The following is a 17,348-nucleotide window of genomic DNA, read 5'->3' on the forward strand; positions in this document are numbered from 1 at the left end:
TTTGTCTTATTTCCTGCATTAACTCCGTTTTAGTGAGTGATATTTGCTCTCATTTGGTCCTCTTCCTTCAAATGGTAGATTCTCTTCTTATGATTGGTGATTTTTTTTATCTGCTCATATTTATAAGTGAAGATCTAGGTCATTCAGCATTGGTAACTGGCATCCAATCTGGAATTAGAGAGACCTTTGTTCGGTTCCCCACAGTGTATCTTTCCCTCTGATGAAGATGGTGGTAGGTTGGTTTTCCTTTCCAGTGAATTGGCTTTGAGTGGGAAAGTAGTAGCACCCTTTCTTGTAGAAGTTGAATTCTATTTTTTTTTTTTTTTGAGACGGAGTCTCACTCTGTCACCCAGGCTGGAGTGCAGTGGCACAATCTCGGCTCACTGCAAGCTCCGCCTCCCGGGTTCATGCCATTCTCCTGCCTCAGCCTCCCGAGTAGCTGGGACTACAGGCGCCTGCCACCACGCCTGGCTAGTTTTTTATATTTTTAGTAGAGACGGGGTTTCACCGTGTTAGCCAGGATGGTCTCGATCTGACCTTGTGATCCGCCTGCCTTGGCCTCCCAAAGTGCTGGGATTACAGGCGTGAGCCACCACACCTGGCCAGAAGGTGAATTCTGATGATAATACACGAGTGTACTGAGCCCTTAAGCCTCAGATCTTAAATTGAGAGAAAGGGAAACACAGTGAGGAAGCAAAGAAATCAAGTATTTGCAGCTTTGCCCAGGAAAGAACTTTGGGTATTATTACTAGCACATGGAACTCATAGGAAGAGAATAGTTTACTAAGTGTCTAAGGAAATTGTAAGGTCAAATCAGCTATAAACCTGGCCTTCAAAATACCTTACATATAGGCCGGGAGTTGTGGCTTATGCCTATAATCCCAGCACTTAGGGAGGTAGAGACTGGAGGATCGCTTGAGCCCAAAAGTTTGAGACCTGCCTGGGCAATATAGTGAGACCCCATTCTCCACAAGAAGGAAAAACAAACAAACAAAAACAATCAAAAAACAAAACAAAATCCTTAAGTATGAAAGAACCCTCAGGACTCCAAACTTATACCAGCAGGAAATGTGCTGCGAAAACTGTGAAATCTCTGAAGGGCTGGCTTCCCAGTGTGCACTTCAGATATGGTCACGGAGAATAATGAACAAGGAAGAATATTCCAGAGTGTGGAGCCAAGGACCACAGAAATAAATGCAAAATGGTGTTCATCCTTGAGAGCAGAACCAGGAGGTAATCATAGAACTTCCTCCACTGCCAAGGCAAAGGATTGTCACAGTAACTACCCAGGATTCTGCCATTTATGTATGAACTCTGCTGGGAGTCTCATATTTTTCACTAAACTTAGGGTTTTATAGAAACACTTGGGAATCACTGTTATGGGAGAGAGTGGAGGGATGCACAGGCAGTGATCACAGTCAACACTGAATAGTGTTCCAGGCTGGGCGCGGTGGCTCACACCTGTAATCCCAGCACTTTGGGAGGCTGAGGCAGGCAGATCACCAGAGGTCAGGAGTTTGAGACCAGCCTGCCCAACATGGTGAAACCCTGTCTCTACTAAAAATACAAAAAATTTGCCGGGCATGGTGGTATACACCTGTAGTCCCAGCTACTTGGGAGGCTGAGGCAGGAGAATTGCTTGAACCTGGGAGGCAGAGGTTGCAGTGAGCCAAGTTCATGCCACTCCACTCTAGCCTGGGTGACAAGAGCGAAACTCTGTCTCAAAAAAAAAAAAAAAAAAAAGTGTTTCAGGTACTAATGCATCATCTTCTTTTTTTTTTTTTTTTTTTTGAGATGTAGTCTCAGTCTGTCACCAGGCTGGAGTGCAGTGGTGTGATCTTGGTTCACTGCAACCTCTGCCTCCCAGGTTCAAGCGATTCTTCTGCCTCAGCCTCCCAAGTAGCTGGGACTACAGATGTGCACCACCATGCCTGGCTAATTTTTGTATTTTTAGTAGAGTCCGGGTTTCACCATGTTGGTCAGGATGGTCTCCATCTCTTGACCTCATGATCCGCCCGCCTGGGCCTCCCAAAGTGCTGTGATTACAGGCATGACCCACTACACCTTGCCTAATGCACCATCTGAATCCACATAGCCCCTCCCTGAATTCTATACTATTATGATGGAGTCAAGTAGCTTGGTCAGGTTTACATAATAGGTAAGTCTTAGAGCCAGGATTCAAAACTATGGGACCTATCTTTAGAATATTCACTCTGAACCCTATCATCTTTTATAATTATGGAGGTCTACTGGGCATGATGAGGGACATAGAAATCCCAAAGGGAAGGCAAGGCATATAAACGAATTCAGGACAAAGAAGCGTGAAATGTTTTTGTTTTTGTGTTTTTTTTGGGACAGAATTTTATTCTTGTTGCCCAGGCTGGAGTGCAATGGCGCAATCTTGGCTCGCTCCAAGCTCCACCTCCAGGACACAAGCGATTCTCCTGCCTCAGCCTCCCAAGTAGCTGCGATTACAGGTGTGCACCACCAACACCTAGCTAATTTTGCATTTTTAGTAGAGATGGGGTTTCATCATGTTGGTCAGGCTGGTCTCAAACTCCTGACCTCAAGTGTTCCACCTGCCTCGGCCTCCAAAGGGCTGGGATTACAGGTGTGAGCCACTGCACCTGGCTGGGAGTTTGTTGTTTAATGAAGATGACATTGAACTCTCTTCAATATACCAGGATACATAGATTACTCTCACTTTTACCTTTATTAGGGACTTGCCTTGTTTACTGATAAATCACCACCACTACAGGTATATTATGCCATCTAACTCACAGTAGGTGCTCAATATCTGTTGAATGGATGAAGAATGAATACCAAAGTCCTGTAATATTAGACTAAGGTCCTTTAGTGACTGCCAGATTTGCTTTCACATTTTTAGGGTCTAGTGTACTTGGCGCTCAACAAATGGCCCTTGAACTAAACAGAGAGAAAACTGCACTGGTGGTTTTACTTTAAAGCTGCTCATCTTTCAGTTTCCTTATCTTTAAATTGGAAGGTGTTCTGCTTCTGCCCAACCCCCACACACTCTACAGACCTAGGCCTTGTGATGGTTGAATTTTCCAAAAGATTCTCACCTGCTTTAACTTCCTATGAGCTTAGTTTATATTCACCAGGTGAACTTGCAATTTCAGGTTTCTACAGTACTGTCTTTTCCACGTGTATGGCCAGTTCTCGTGACGAGTTTACTAAGTGACTTTGGATTCTTTTTAACTATTGCTAATTATCTGCACCTTTCTGTTGTAGTTATTTTAAAGCCCGCGCGCGCGCGTGCGCGCACACACACACACACACACACACACACACACAGCGCTATTGCTAATTATCTGCACCTTTCGGTTGTAGTTATTTTAAAGCCCGCGCACGCGCGCGCACACACACACACACACTCACTCACACTTGAGTCAGGGTCTCTCTCACTGTCACCCAGGCTAAAAGCGCTGGGAATACAGACATGAGCCACCGCGTGGGGCCAAAAACATACGGATTTTATTTACTAAACCTGTATTGGGTGCATGACCCAGAATTGTGAGAGTACAGCAATGACTGAGAAAGCCATGTTTCCCACCCTTGTGGCACTTAACAATGTTTCTATGTGTTTTTAAAGGCCCAACAACAGGGATTCAATTGTAAATTAAAAATATTTCAGCTCCTTAACCCCCATAAGGTACAAAACATGATTGAAAAAAAAAAGACAGCTATGTCTTCCGAGTGGAGGAGGGAAAGGACAAACCTCGAACAAATCATTTATCTTGTTAGTCACAGCTTAGCGATGCCTTGAGTTATTTTCCGGTGATTCCAAATTTCCAGTCCATTCCCTCTGCATAGATCAAAAGTGACAGGAAAGAAAAAAATGTATTTCGGATACGGCAAAAAAGAAAAATGCAGGACAAGCAAACAAAAAGTACTGGGACATCGTATGAGAACTACTTTAATTGACAATATCTTTAAATGGTACCTAACACTTGACAGCGATTCCAACCCACCCGGGCCTGGGCACCACGGCTGCCTCCCCACTCCCACGCACACGGGGAGCTCTCCCGGGCTGTACTGCACCAAAGGCACTCAAAATACATCAGCCTTTCCTTACCTAGATTCTTCCACCACATCTAGCATGGAGCTGCTGCTTCCAGAGGTGTAGTCGCCTATCTGTGGCAACAATTAGTTTTAAAAATGGAGCTGCATCTCTAATAACAAAAGTCGCCAGCTGTGAAAAGTGGAGCGAAATCTCTCTACCGGGACGTAGCATCTCTCGAGAACATTTTCCCCGCAGTCAAGGCCCAGGGCCAGCTGGACGCCGCTGCCCTGGGGTGGAGCCGTCCCCGTGGTCCCGGGAGGCTCCCGACGAGCAGGGGCCCGGGGCCCCAGGGCGTGCTACAGGAGGTGCAAAAGTCGGCTTGGGCCGGAGCTCCCGGGTTTGTTTGGTTTTGTCCGCTCCCTGCCCCCACCCTACCCGCTTTATGCAAAAGGCCAAGGGTTTCCGAGCCACCACTGCCCAGGCCGAGTTCACGCTTGGGGCTCTTCAGCCGCCGTCCAGTGAACAGAGAAAGCAATCGCGCAGAGGCGAGAGCACGCTGAATGAACGCGGGCTCCGGGGGAAATAATTTCCTCCTGACTTCGCGCGTCAGCACACTGGGGTGCAGCCCTCTTTCACAGAAGACCCCCCCGCACAACCCCCTGTACACTCCCGCCTCCGCACTCCACAGGGACCGCACGTTCGTCAGTGCGGCGGGGTTTGGGAATGGAGGCGTGAGGACCGCGCACCGAGGGCTCCACAGGCTGGGCGGGGGGCGTCGTTGGAGGGGGTGGGGAAGAAATGCGCGCCCACCACTCTCACGGAGGGCGAGGGACCCCCAAAAGCCACTCGCGGGCCCCGAGGCAGCGGGAAGGCGAGAGGCCGGGCGGGGGGAGGGGGCGCGGGGGTCCCAGCCGCGGAGGCCAGGGCCGGCGGGAGGGGCAGCACCTGAGGAATCCGCCTCCGGCTGCGGCGGCCGCCGCCTCGCTCCGCCCCGGGGAACTGAGCGCGCGGACCGCGCGCCTGCCAGAGAGACGCCAGCCGCCGGCGGCGCTAGCACCTCGGAGGCGGGCGACCGGAGCAGCGGAGCGGAGCGGAGCGCAGCGCAGCGCGGCGCAGGGAACGGCACTGGGGGTGGGGAGACCAGCCCGGCCGAGCCGAGGGCCACCCCCAGTCCTCTGCCCTCGCGCGCCGCCAGGGCCAGGTGAGCGGCCGCGGGGACTCCGGGGCGCGGGCGGGGGGTGAGAGGTCGCGAACCGGGCGCGGGAGCTCGCCTGTGACCGGCAGGAGCTGCCCTTTGGCGGGCTGGACGCCCTGGCCGCGCGGGGAAGCGCCGCGGCGGACTTTTCCGGAGGGATGGGAAGCGCAGCGGGGGTGTGAGCGGAGCGCGTGCGGGTGGCGAGGGAGCGCCAGTGCCAGCCTGGGGGCCGCGCCCGCCCTCCCTGCAGCCTCGCGTCGCCCACCGAAGGGACCCGGCCGTGCTGTCCGCGCCCAGAGGCCGAAGGCCTGTCACCGGGCTCTACTCGCTGCCTTTGTGGCGGGAGCGAGGCGGCCCGGGGGTGGGACGAGGGAGCTGCGGCGCGCCGAGCAGCGCGGGGGGCCCGAGGCAGAGGCGGCGAGGGGCGCCCGGTCCGTCTCCCCGAGCCCAGGGGCAGTGGGGGGGTGCCGGGCAGGCGGGCGGGCGACAGGTAGGGCGTCGCGGAGGTGGCGGGGAGAGGATGGATGGCGCTCAGCTTGGGAAAGTTGAGAGCGTCCAGAGGTGGCTGGGCGCTCGCTGGGTGTCTGTGGGTTTTTTTTCTCCACACCAAATGTCCCTTCGTCACAAGCGGGCGCGCGTGTCTTCCGGCCAGCGTGTCCATTTTTCTGTGCATGGCTGAGGACCACTCTTACTCCGAATGAGACACAAAGAGTTGTGTTGACAGCTGACCCTGACACAAGCAGACAGCGAGTGAGGTGCGCCCTGGCCGGGGAGGGTGAGGGAGACTCGTTAAAGGAAATCCATTCCCGCCGTCCCTCTTCCCAGATCCGTTAAAAGGAAATTACATGTGGAGATTCAGTGCGTGGGGTTTCTCAGTTACGTGAGTCCAAGGAACATCCCCGAACGCGACTCATCTGCCCGGAACGGCCGCTACCTCTAACCGAGGCTGCGGGTCCTGGAGAAACTCCTCAGTCTTGCCCCTTTCTCTGGTGAACGTGACGGTTCCAAGGTCCTTATACTCCCCACGCTCCCCTCTGGCCCTGGCTGAGAAGATAGAAACCACATTTTAATTTTTGCTTTTCATACCGTAAGGTGGTTTTTTGTTTTTTGTTTTTTTTTTTAATCCCCCGCCCTCCCCGTCCCGCCTCGAGGCGGGAATCCCTGCTTAACTCACATTTTTAAACCTAGCCATTTAAATACAGGGAAGAGCTTTCCCACAGAAGGTTTTTGAACTCAATCCCCCTTAATAAAACCTCTCATTCATCTATATGTTTTTAGACTTTAAATCCTGGAATTCTGCTTTTGAGCGTTGTGACTGTGGTGGTTCTTTGCTGAAATTTTCTGGGAGGTTTTATGAATGATACTGAAAAATTAAAAGAGAAAAAAATTAGTTGAGTATTTAGTAATACAATTACATGCATATAGGTATGTATTTCAAGAGGAAAATGTTTAATGAATGAATACTGAAAAGTAATGTAAGTAGGGTAAAACATTTCAAACAACAGTGAAGAGTATACAGTGTAAATTAAGCCCTCTCTCCTCCCCTCCATACAAGCCTTCATCTTTCTCAGAGGCAGCCACTGTTGCACGTTTTTTGTATATCTTTCCGTAAGTCTATTAAAATGGAATTACATTATAGATTGATATATACAAGAGATTGAATATAAGACTGAACTGTATATTCGTGGTGATGACTATTAACTTGATACCCACGCATGATGACATGAGATTATTTAGCCAAATGTGGACAATTATTACCTTAAATATCAATTAGAGGGCTAAAAATCTTAGAACAGTATGCAGTGGAAAGCAAAACTATTAAACTAGTATCTTCTCCCGCACACACACCAGTTTCCCTACACTGGTTTTTGCAATCTTTGTTGAATTTTTTCTCCATTTTGGAATTCTTTATGAAGTGGAGAATGAGAACTGTAGTAGTTTACTTTGTCTACTGCAGTGTGTATCTGAAAACACTGAAAGGACGTGTATATACTCCCATTGACATGACATAATAGAAAGATGTTAGTGGTAAAGGATCAATACGAAGGCCAAGTTTAAGATGTTTGGTTGCATCCCTTAATTCTGGGCCTGGATTTGCCACAAACCCGCCACACAACATAACTTTTTTTGAGATACGTTGTTTCCCACTCAAATAAAGGAATTGAACTAATTGATTTTTAAGGGTCCTTCGAGCTCCAGAGTTCTATGATTAAAATAGTTGTCCCAAAACTGGCTAAAGATAACCCTTGGACTGTGGATGTTAGAGAGTGGGGTGACAGAAAACATTCCTGAATGGTGGATTCATAAAGAGGAAGTTAGAGATGTTTAAACTATATCCCTGCTCTTATGAGTTTGATGTCATAGGAGAACAGCTACTCTCCTTACCCACAGAATGTGTGTTTACGTTGCTGATAGAGGCCAAACACTGGGCTGAGGGCCTCTGCATGTCACCTTGTGTGGCTAAGGAGAGTGAATTCCCACAGCTCAGGGTGCCATTTTTAGGAAAATTACTCTTACCAAACTCTTCTTTTTGGTCAAGTGGAAGTAAACTTTACCTACTTGAAAGAGACTTGACATAATTAATACTTTTCTGAAGTGTTTAGATTATGAACATCCCTTATAGCTAAGATATTTTAGTTACTTGATAAATATTCACTTAGGGAGTATGTTCTTATTAGGAAACTTCTAATTTGTAAAGTACCTGCAGCCTTTGGGCTAATGATGGGGACAGGTGTTGAGGAGTGATTGTAAGGTTGTGAAAGTAAAAATAATTAGCTGATTTTAGTCACTATGTATGGTCTAAATTAAGGGATTTCAAAGGTACCCTGTAAGCGGTGATTGCAAAAAGTGTTGTTGTTAAGATAGAGACCTCATACTGAAAGCTAAAACTTTCTAAAAGCACTGCCGATGAAACATATGTAATTATTTTGAATAAGTCTAATATAAACGAATTATAAATTCTCTTTAGGAATTGTTTGGAATCCTAAGAATAAGAACTAGAAGAATATATTTGTAAGGGTACTTAGAGTAATATTGATGAACAAAGCTGACAGAAACAAAAGAAAATTCAATACCAGTAGTGAAATTCCTCAAAAAGGTAATAGTTTTTTTTTCCAGCGCCCTTCCCAATCTTGCCATATGAATGAATATTTTTACAAATGTTTTATATTGCAGATAATTTTCACCCTGATTTTTTATAAACATTTTTTCGATAGCTTCCCGTTATTTATAATAATTTTATAAAAGTTTATGCAATGGATGTTCATTATTAACTTAAACCTTTTTATTTTTGATTTTCCAGCATAAAAAACATAATGCCTATTATTATTGTTATTGTTATTATTTTTTTTTTTTTTGAGACGGAGTCTTGCTCTGTCACCCAGACTGGAGTGCAGTGGCGCAATCTCCACTCGCTGCGAGCTCCACCACCTGGGTTCACGCCATTCTTCTGCCTCAGCCTCCTGAGCAGCTGTGACTACAGGCACCCACCACCACGCCCGGCTAAATTTTTGTATTTTTAATAGAGATGGGGTTTCACTGTGGTAGCCAGGATGGTCTGGATCTCCTGACCTAGTGATCTGCCCGCCTCAGCCTCCCAAAGTGCTGGGATTACAGGCATGAGCTACCATGCCCCGCCTATAATGCCTATTCTTATACAAGTAACTTTATTTCTTTTCTTCTTTTTCCCTTAACTTCCTTAGGATCATTTTTTTCTGGAGGGATAGTATAATGTAGTTGTAAGTGGGTGGGTTCTAAAATTAGAGGTTCTAGGTTTAAACCTAGCTCCATTACTCATTGGCAATATTGGACAAGTAATTTATTTTCTCAGAACTTTAGCTTACTAAGATGTAAAATGGGTGATACTAATAGTTCTTTTTTTTTTTTTTTTTTGAGACGGAGTCTCGCTCTGTCGCCCAAGCTGGAGTGCAGTGGCGCGATCCTGGCTCACTGCAAGCTCCGCCTCCTGGGTTCACGCCATTCTCCTGCCTCAGCCTCCCGAGTAGCTGGAACTACAGGCGCCCGCCACTGCGCCCGGCTCATTTTTTGTATTTTTAGTAGAGACGGGGTTTCACCATGGTCTCGATCTCCTGACCTTGTGATCCGCCCGCCTCGGCCTCCCAAAGTGCTGGGATTACAGGCGTGAGCCACCGCGCCCGGCCCCACTAATAGTTCTTTAAAGTTAAGATAAAAAGCAATAACACATGAAACACATAAATGTTAGCTCTTATTTTTGTTAGGAAATTTCTAGATTTACAGTAATTTCCACATTACTTTCTAAAAGGACTATATAAATTTATACTGTCATTAACAATCTATGTGTGTGCTTATGTTAAAACATATTTTTGTTACTAATTTGATCAGTGTAACATTTTATACCTTTCTTTTGATTTGCATTTCTTTGGTCTTATACAAAGTGAGGGATCGTTTTTTCTGCCATATTGCTGCAGTTTTCCAAATTGAGTGATAGAAGTTTCATTACCTCAGTCAGTTTGAGCTGGACCAGAAGGAGTGGACATATAGGAATGGTCAGTTACACCACTCATGAATCGTGAACCAAATTTTCCAATAGACTTTTTTCAAACTAATTGTAGTTTTCTTGTATTTTCAGTCTATGGTAGTATTTACTAGCTATTACTATTATTATTTTGACTCTTAGAAAAGTAGCTGTTAACTAAGATATAAACAATATTTAAGTGAAAATGCAAGCTTCCTTGAAGAGCTGATTTATAGTTAGTATTATTTTGATCACAGTTTGCTGGAATTTTACTAGGAATGCTTCTCAAAACTCGAGGAAAACTCAGAGAGAAAATTTATGATCTCCAATCATGTTATCTTTTGGCTACAAATGGATAATGAAGTTATGCCCACTGACTTGAGTTCTTACATAGTCAAGGTAATTTAGACTACAAAACGCATGCCCTTGTGAGTTCTGGAGTTCCAGCAGCCCTGATGTTTTTGGCAAATACACACCCAACATGGATAACAGCAGCTCTTTGTGTTGTTGAGCCCCAGGAGGGCTCCCTATTGTGTACGCTTTCTTCCCTCCCATTCTTGACTGACTGGTGATAGCAACTCCTTCAAGTCCAGATGTGGAGTCCCACAGTGACTCTTCTCTTCTACCCAACTCTGTATTTGCCCCTACCACCCCACCCTTCAGTGCAGTTGTTTTTGACCTGTCTATGATGTAGAGAATTCACTATCTTTTCAAGGTTGTGGTTTCAGATTTTATTTTTATTTTTCCCTATGCTTTATGAGTATCTTTAGCAGTCCCTACAGTAGGGACTGTAGCCATGTTAGCATAGATTAACACATAATCACTTGATAAATGTTTGTGAACTATATCTTGTATTGTCTTCTCTGTTCCTGGTCATAGTTCTATTTTTATGGTGCCAGTCTGCAGAAGCAAGCACCAGTTGTGTCCTGTATTCCCGTGTTTGCCTATATTACCAAGGTTAGGAGTTAGGAGGAGACCTGCTTGTTATGGCTCTTCCAACTTTTTGTGTGCTTAGGAGACTTTCTTAACTCCTGTGCTTTACTTTTCTTCTGTAAAATGGGATTAACAATTACTGCTCTAATTACCAACCTTCTGGATAGGTTTATTTTGAAGATAAAATGAAATAATAAATGTAGACATATTTTAGAAAAAAGGAGCTACAAATTTATATTGTCACTGCCCTTCTAGGAGTGGCCATATCTTTGAGAAAACCCCATCTTGACGTAGAGTTGCACTTGGAGCTTAAGGTTACATGCAGATTCTTGGGGTCCACTCTGACCTGTTGAATCAGAAATTCTGGGGATGAGGCCTACCAATCTGCATTTTAACAACCCTTCTGATACTGAACCACTGTTCTAGGGAGTAAGAAACTTCAGCACCCAATAAAAACGTATTCTCCTAATAGTTAAATGTTAGTTATAAAATAATCCAGAAATCTCATAAATCATTTTTGCATGCTAACCATGGAATGAAAATTAGCTGTTACTATTAGCTGCTATTTGTCTTTTAACCTCTCAAAATTTAATTCAGGTAGGAATTGTAAACTCAGATGCATGGAAGCAGTAAATCTGAGTTGTGAAGCAAGGCACTTGTAAAGTAATAGAGGTGGTGAGTTCTGGTGGACAAGAAAGTCTGAGGGTGGCAGAGTTTCTAAGGTTCCACTGATTGTTGCCTTTTGGGGTTGTGGGCCACTGTTGCTAGGCCATTTGATTTTTCAGGTGAAGCTAGAAGTTCACATTTGTATGTGAATTTAAATGTTGGCAATACATTTTAAAGAAAACACATGGACCTGATAATCTGGAAGCCAGATAACTTCCAACCCCTGAGTTAAATAATATGGGTGAACGTATTTGCATTTGAATGAGTGTGATGACGGAAGAAACCATCCCATTCAGCATTATTAATAATCAAAGAAATGTATATTAAAATCACACACTTTTTAACTTTCAGATTACAAAGATTCAGTAGATTGATAAAATCTAATGTTGGCAATTGGATAAAGAAATGGTTGTTCTTATACTAAGACTGATGGCAAATGATTACAGCTTTTCTGGGGAGTAATTTGGCATCATGTTTCAAGACTTTAAATGTCTATACCTGCCCTGTCCAATATGGTAGCTGCTAGCCACATGTGGCTATTTAAATGTAAATTAATTAACATTATATACAACCAGAGATGCAGTCTCTCAGTTATACCAGTTACATTTCAAGCACTCAATAGTTGCTCATGGCTGGTGGCTGCCACGTTGGACTGTGTATAGAACATTTCCATCACTGGAGAAAGTTCTGTTGGACAGTGCTGGTCTAAACTCTTTGATTTGGAAATTTCCCTTTTTGGAATTTGTTAGAAAAAAACAGGCCAGGCATGGTGGCTCACGCCTGTAATCCCAGCACTTTGGGAGGCCGAGGTGGGTGGATCACGAGGTCAAGAGATCAAGACCATCCTGGCTAACGTGGTGAAACCCCATCTCCACTAAAAATACAAAAAAGTAGCCGGGCGTGGTGGCAGGCACCTGTAGTCCCAGCTACTCAGGAGGCTGAAGCAGGAGAATGGCGTGAACTCAGGAGGCGGAGCTTGCAGTGAGCCAAGATCATGGCACTGCATTCCAGCCTGGGCAACAGAGCAAGACTCTGCCTCAAAAAAAAAAAAAAAAAAAAAAAGGAAAAACAATTAGACAAATGCACAAAGACATATAGCAAAAATATCACTTGAAACATTATTTATGAAAGTAAAAAAATTAGAAACCACCTAAACACCATGTTATTAAAAATCAAGCTGTAGTAAATATCTATGAAAATAGTGTTACATATGTTGTGAAACTATTTCTATTGTAGAATCTTTTATTTTGGTAGATAGCTTAGTTACAAGGGGTTTGGGGATCACTTTTTCTTTTGTCACAAACACACATGAGTATGACGGAGCTTTCCCTTTTTAGCCTATAGCTCTTATAGTAGGATAGGTTGACTTTTACTAAAACATAAGCAGAGGCACTTGAGAACTCTCTAAATAACATCCGTATCAGCTGGATTCTTGTTAGATATTCAGAATCTCAGGCCCCATCCCGAACCTACTGAATCAGAATCTCTGACAGGACCCAGGAAGAAATCTTTATTAACAAACTGTCTGCTTACTAGTGGTATCTGCCTTCTATCACTGAATTGCTCAAGCTTCAGTTGTTTTATCTTGGCCAAATTAAATCTGACCTCTATCCAGGTACTGTTCTAGGTGCTGGGGATGCTGCAGGGAAGAAAAGTGACAGATATCCAGCCGGGTGTGGTGGCTCATGCCTGTAATCCCAGCACTTTGGGAGACCAAGGTGGGTGGATCACTTAAGGTCAGGAGTTTGAGACCAGCCTGGCCAACATGGTGAAACCCTGTCTCTACTAAAAAAAATACAGAATTAGCCGGGCATGGGACACTTGGGAGGCTGAGGCAGGAGAATCACTTGAACCCTGGAGGCAGAGGTTGCGGTGAGCTGAGATTGCACCATTACACTCCAGCCTGGCAACAAGAGCAAAATTCCGTCTTAAAAAAAAAAGAAAAAAGAAAGTGACAAATATCCCTGTTCTTAGGAGAATCAAACAATAAACAAAAGAAATTGAGGAAAACATTATGTTTTTTAGATAGAAGTGCAAGAGAGAAAAGTAGAGCAGAAAGGGAATTAGAAAGTAAGCTGGAGGTTGCGATTTTCCACAGGTGTCATTGAGAAGTGACCTGAGTGAAGACACAAAGAGGTGAGGAACTGAGCCATTGGAAAGGTTAGGGGAAGAGGGTTTCAGCTGGTTGTTAGAGGGGCAACTAGGAGGCCTGGGAGCTGATGGGGATTAGGTCAGAGAGGTAATCTGTATCTTTTTACTTCAAATTTTTTGTTCTCTCTAGTGCACCACACTCTCAGATTCTTTGATTAATCAGTTTGTAAAGAGAAAACATCTTGAAATTTGCTGTTCTTCAGCATGATCTGTCAGTTCCTCCTGCCACATTTGCTTGGGGTGCTTGTTAAATATGGATTATTGATCACTAGACCTACTAATAAGAATTTCTAGGGTGGGACCCATGAATGTGCATTTAAAAAAATTTTTCTGCCATAGTCAGAGGATGAATGTGCATTTTAAGTGTCTTCCCAGGTGGTTTCTATGGACACAGGTCTTAGAACTACTACTCAAATGTATCATTTTGTAATTTTAGTTATTTTTAGAGCAGATGCACTTAAAGTTGTCACCTCTGCCTGTATAGGTTACAGTGTGAAGAGAAGATGTAATTGGTATAATATCTCTCTGTATTTTTAAACCAATTTAAATGGATACGAATATAAGTTAACATGTATATCTTTTTGGGGTATTCAGGGAACTCTGAGGCTGTTACCATAATTTGTATCCACATCAGAGGATGGGGGAACCTTTTCACTTGAGAGTTCTGCCTCTCACCCATACAGTCTGTTCTGTTTTTTGGAAAAGGCGCATTTATATCTCTTTTTTTCTCATGTTTTCTTTCTTTTCCTCTTGTTTCCTTTCTTCTTCCTTTTTTCTTCTTGAAATCTAACCACACTAAGTCAAACATCACAACATTTTGGTAGCCATTCTTTTGTGCATCTCTATGCATATTTATATATAATCAATATAAATATTCTTACATAAATAGGATCATGTTATGCTTTTTTAAGAACTTGTAGGCCAGGCACAGTGGCTCATGTCTGTAATCCTAGTGCTTTGGGAGGCCAAAGTGGGAGGAGGATCACTTGAAGCCAGGAGTTCGATACCAGCCTGGGCAATGTAATGAGGCTCTATCTCTAAAAACAAACAAACAAACGAAAACTGTAGTTACTTTTTTAAAAATTTGAGGACTGTCTTTTCCCTTTCCCCTTTCTTTTTACTTCAACAATGTCACTGATCTATTTATGTTGTTACAACTTTTTCCATGATCATGTCCCCTTGTATATATTTTAGTACTGTATATGTACTATCATATCTTTCTAATTTTCACCTAATAATAAAACATGAGGAATATAATTCTTAAGTTAACTGGTATAGCTTGTCTTTATTTTATAAATTATTATACAATATCCTATAAAAATAATCTATAGCATATGTATTCCACAATTAAATAACCATTACTTCATTGAAGGGCATTTATTTAAGCCAAGCAAGAAACAAGAGCTATATATTAAAAGACAGACATGTGATAACACAATTTAAAAACATTTTTGTAAAGTAAAAAAGAACCATAAATACATACCATAGACGTGATAGATGGGGGGAAAATATCTGTACCATATGCAAATAAAAGATCACCATCTCGTCTGGGTGCAGTGGCTCATACCTGTAATCTCAGCACTTTGGAAGGCCAAGGTGGGCAGATCACAAAGTCAGGAGTACAAGACCAGCCTGAACAACATGGTGAAACCCCGTCTCTACTAAAAATACAAAAATTAGCCGGGAGTGGTGGCGCATGCCTGTAATCCCAGCTACTCAGGAGGCTGAGGCAGGAGAAATGGTTGAACCAAGGAGGCGGAGGTTGCAGTGAGCCGGGATTGCGCCAGTGCTCTCCCGCCTGGGAGGCAGGGCGAGACTCCATCTCAAAAAAAAAAAAAAAAGTTTACCATCTCTAGTTTATAAAGAACTCTCTTATAAAATGGTAATAAAATATTTTATGAGACATAATTTTGAAGTATTTTGCAAACATTAACACTAGCTATTCACAGAACCGCTAGTCCAAATGGTAAATAAGTATTAAAATGCTTAGCCTTATTAGTTATTTAGAAATGCAAGTTACAAATAATAGTAAACTATCACTTGATACCTACTTGATATTACTATAGAACTTCAATCAACATTAAAATTTCCAGAATTAGTTTATTCTTTGAAAAATCTGTGCAGAAACACTTGTTTGAAAGTTATATTAGGCTGGGTGTGGTGGCTTATGCCTGTAATCCCAGCACTTTGGGAGGCTGAGGTGGACAGATCACCTGAGGTTGGGAGTTCGAGACCAGCCTAACTAACATGGAGAAACCCCGTCTCTACTAAAAATACAAAACTAGCTTGGCATGGTGGCGCATGCCTATTATCCGAGGCAGGAAAATCGCTTGAACCAGGGAGGTGGAGGTTGCGGTGAGCCATTGCGCTCCAGCCCTGGGCAACAAGAGCGAAACGCCATCTGGAAGAAAAAGAAAGAAAGTTATATTAAAGTGGCAGGGCACAGTGGCTCACGCTTGTAATCCCAGCACTTTGGGAGGCCGAGGTGGGCGGATCACCTGAGATCAGCAGTTCAAACCCAGCTGGCCAACGTGGCGAAACCCTGTCTCTACTAAAAATACAAAAATTAGCTGGCCATCGTGGCAGGTGCCTGTAATCCCAGCTACTCGGGAGGCTGAGGCAGGAGAATAGCTTGAACCTGGGAGGCGGAGGTTGCAGTGAGCACCACTGCACTCTAGCCTGGGTGACAGAGTGAGACTGTCCCTCCCCACCCCCCAAAAAAGAAAGTTTTTTTAAAGTTTTTATAATTTTTATGTTTTATAATTCCCCAGGATTTCCTGTTTGCTCAGATAATTTGAGGGAGATTGACTTTTATTTTCTTTCAGTCTTAGCTCATAAGCCAAATGATGAGAACAGAGCTTAGAAAATTTAATTTTGATATCAATTGCCCATTTGTATTCAAAAGGGTTTCCTTCTGTTTTAAGACAGAGCTTTGTTGAATTTTAGAGGCATAGATCAATCTACCCTGAGAGGAAAACACTGCAGGGTTTACTTGACTTGCCCAAGGTCACTAAACTAGTCCTGCATGTTTTCTGGTTTACCATATTGTTTCACAGTGTCTTCTTATACTTATAATTGCAACTAATATAGAGAAAACATATTTCAAGAATTTTTTTTTTTTGAGGCGTAGTCTTGCTCTGTTCCCCAGGCTGGAGTGCAATGGTGCAATCTTGGCTCACTGCAACCTCCGACTCCCTGGTTCAAGAGATTTTCCTGCCTCAGCCTCCCGAGTAGGTAGGATTACAGGCATGTGCCACCAAACCTGGCTAATTTTTGTATTTTTAATAGAGTTGAGGTTTCACCGTGTTGGCCAGGCTGGCCTTGAACTCCTGACCTCAGGTGATCCACCCGCCTTGGCCTCCCAAAGTGCTGGGATTATAGGTGTAAGCCATCATGCTTACCTATTTCAAGAATTTTTTCTCGTTTTCAAAAACCGAATATATAACATTTAGAGAGATTATATGTAATGTGTTTAGATTTTAAATAGAAATAGTAGCATATGAGAATAATATTAACAAATCAGAAAAAGAAACATTACTTGTAATTCTACCGTCCTTAGAAAGTGAACTGTTACTACAGTTCTGCTTCAAGTATTTATCTATATGCATTAATGATTTTACATACTGCTAATATGGTTTCCCTAATATTTCCCAAATCTTTTGGTAACTTTGACTTCTAGGCTTTTTTTTTCTTAGAGACAGGATCTTGCTGTGTCACCCAGGCTGGAGTGCAGTGGCACAATCAGCTCACTGCAGCCTCGAACTCCTGGGCTCAAAGGATCCTCCTGCCTCAGCCTTCTGAGTAGCTGGGACTACAGGTGTGTACCACTATGCCTGGCTAATTTGAAAAACTTTCTGTGGAGATAGGGTGTCACTTTGCTGTCC

At 43.7% G+C, this 17,348-nt stretch overlaps 1 protein-coding gene across 4 annotated transcripts in view; it reads left to right on the plus strand.

Annotated features, from left to right (window-relative positions):
- The first annotated feature begins 5,059 nt into the window (after window positions 1-5,059).
- Window positions 5,060-17,348, plus strand: part of GREB1L (GREB1 like retinoic acid receptor coactivator) — a 295,664-nt gene continuing 283,375 nt past the window's right edge. For 2 of the 4 annotated variants that reach the window (XM_031658933.1, XM_031658934.1), the window contains exon 1: window positions 5,141-5,225. The gene's annotated coding sequence lies outside the window, so the exon portion shown is untranslated. Of the gene's footprint in view, window positions 5,226-17,348 lie in introns of all 4 variants that reach the window. The other 2 variants (XM_031658935.1, XM_031658936.1) reach the window with 2 other exon arrangements.

This window comes from Papio anubis, chromosome 19 (genome assembly GCF_008728515.1).
Source record: "Papio anubis isolate 15944 chromosome 19, Panubis1.0, whole genome shotgun sequence".
NCBI lineage: Eukaryota > Metazoa > Chordata > Mammalia > Primates > Cercopithecidae > Papio > Papio anubis.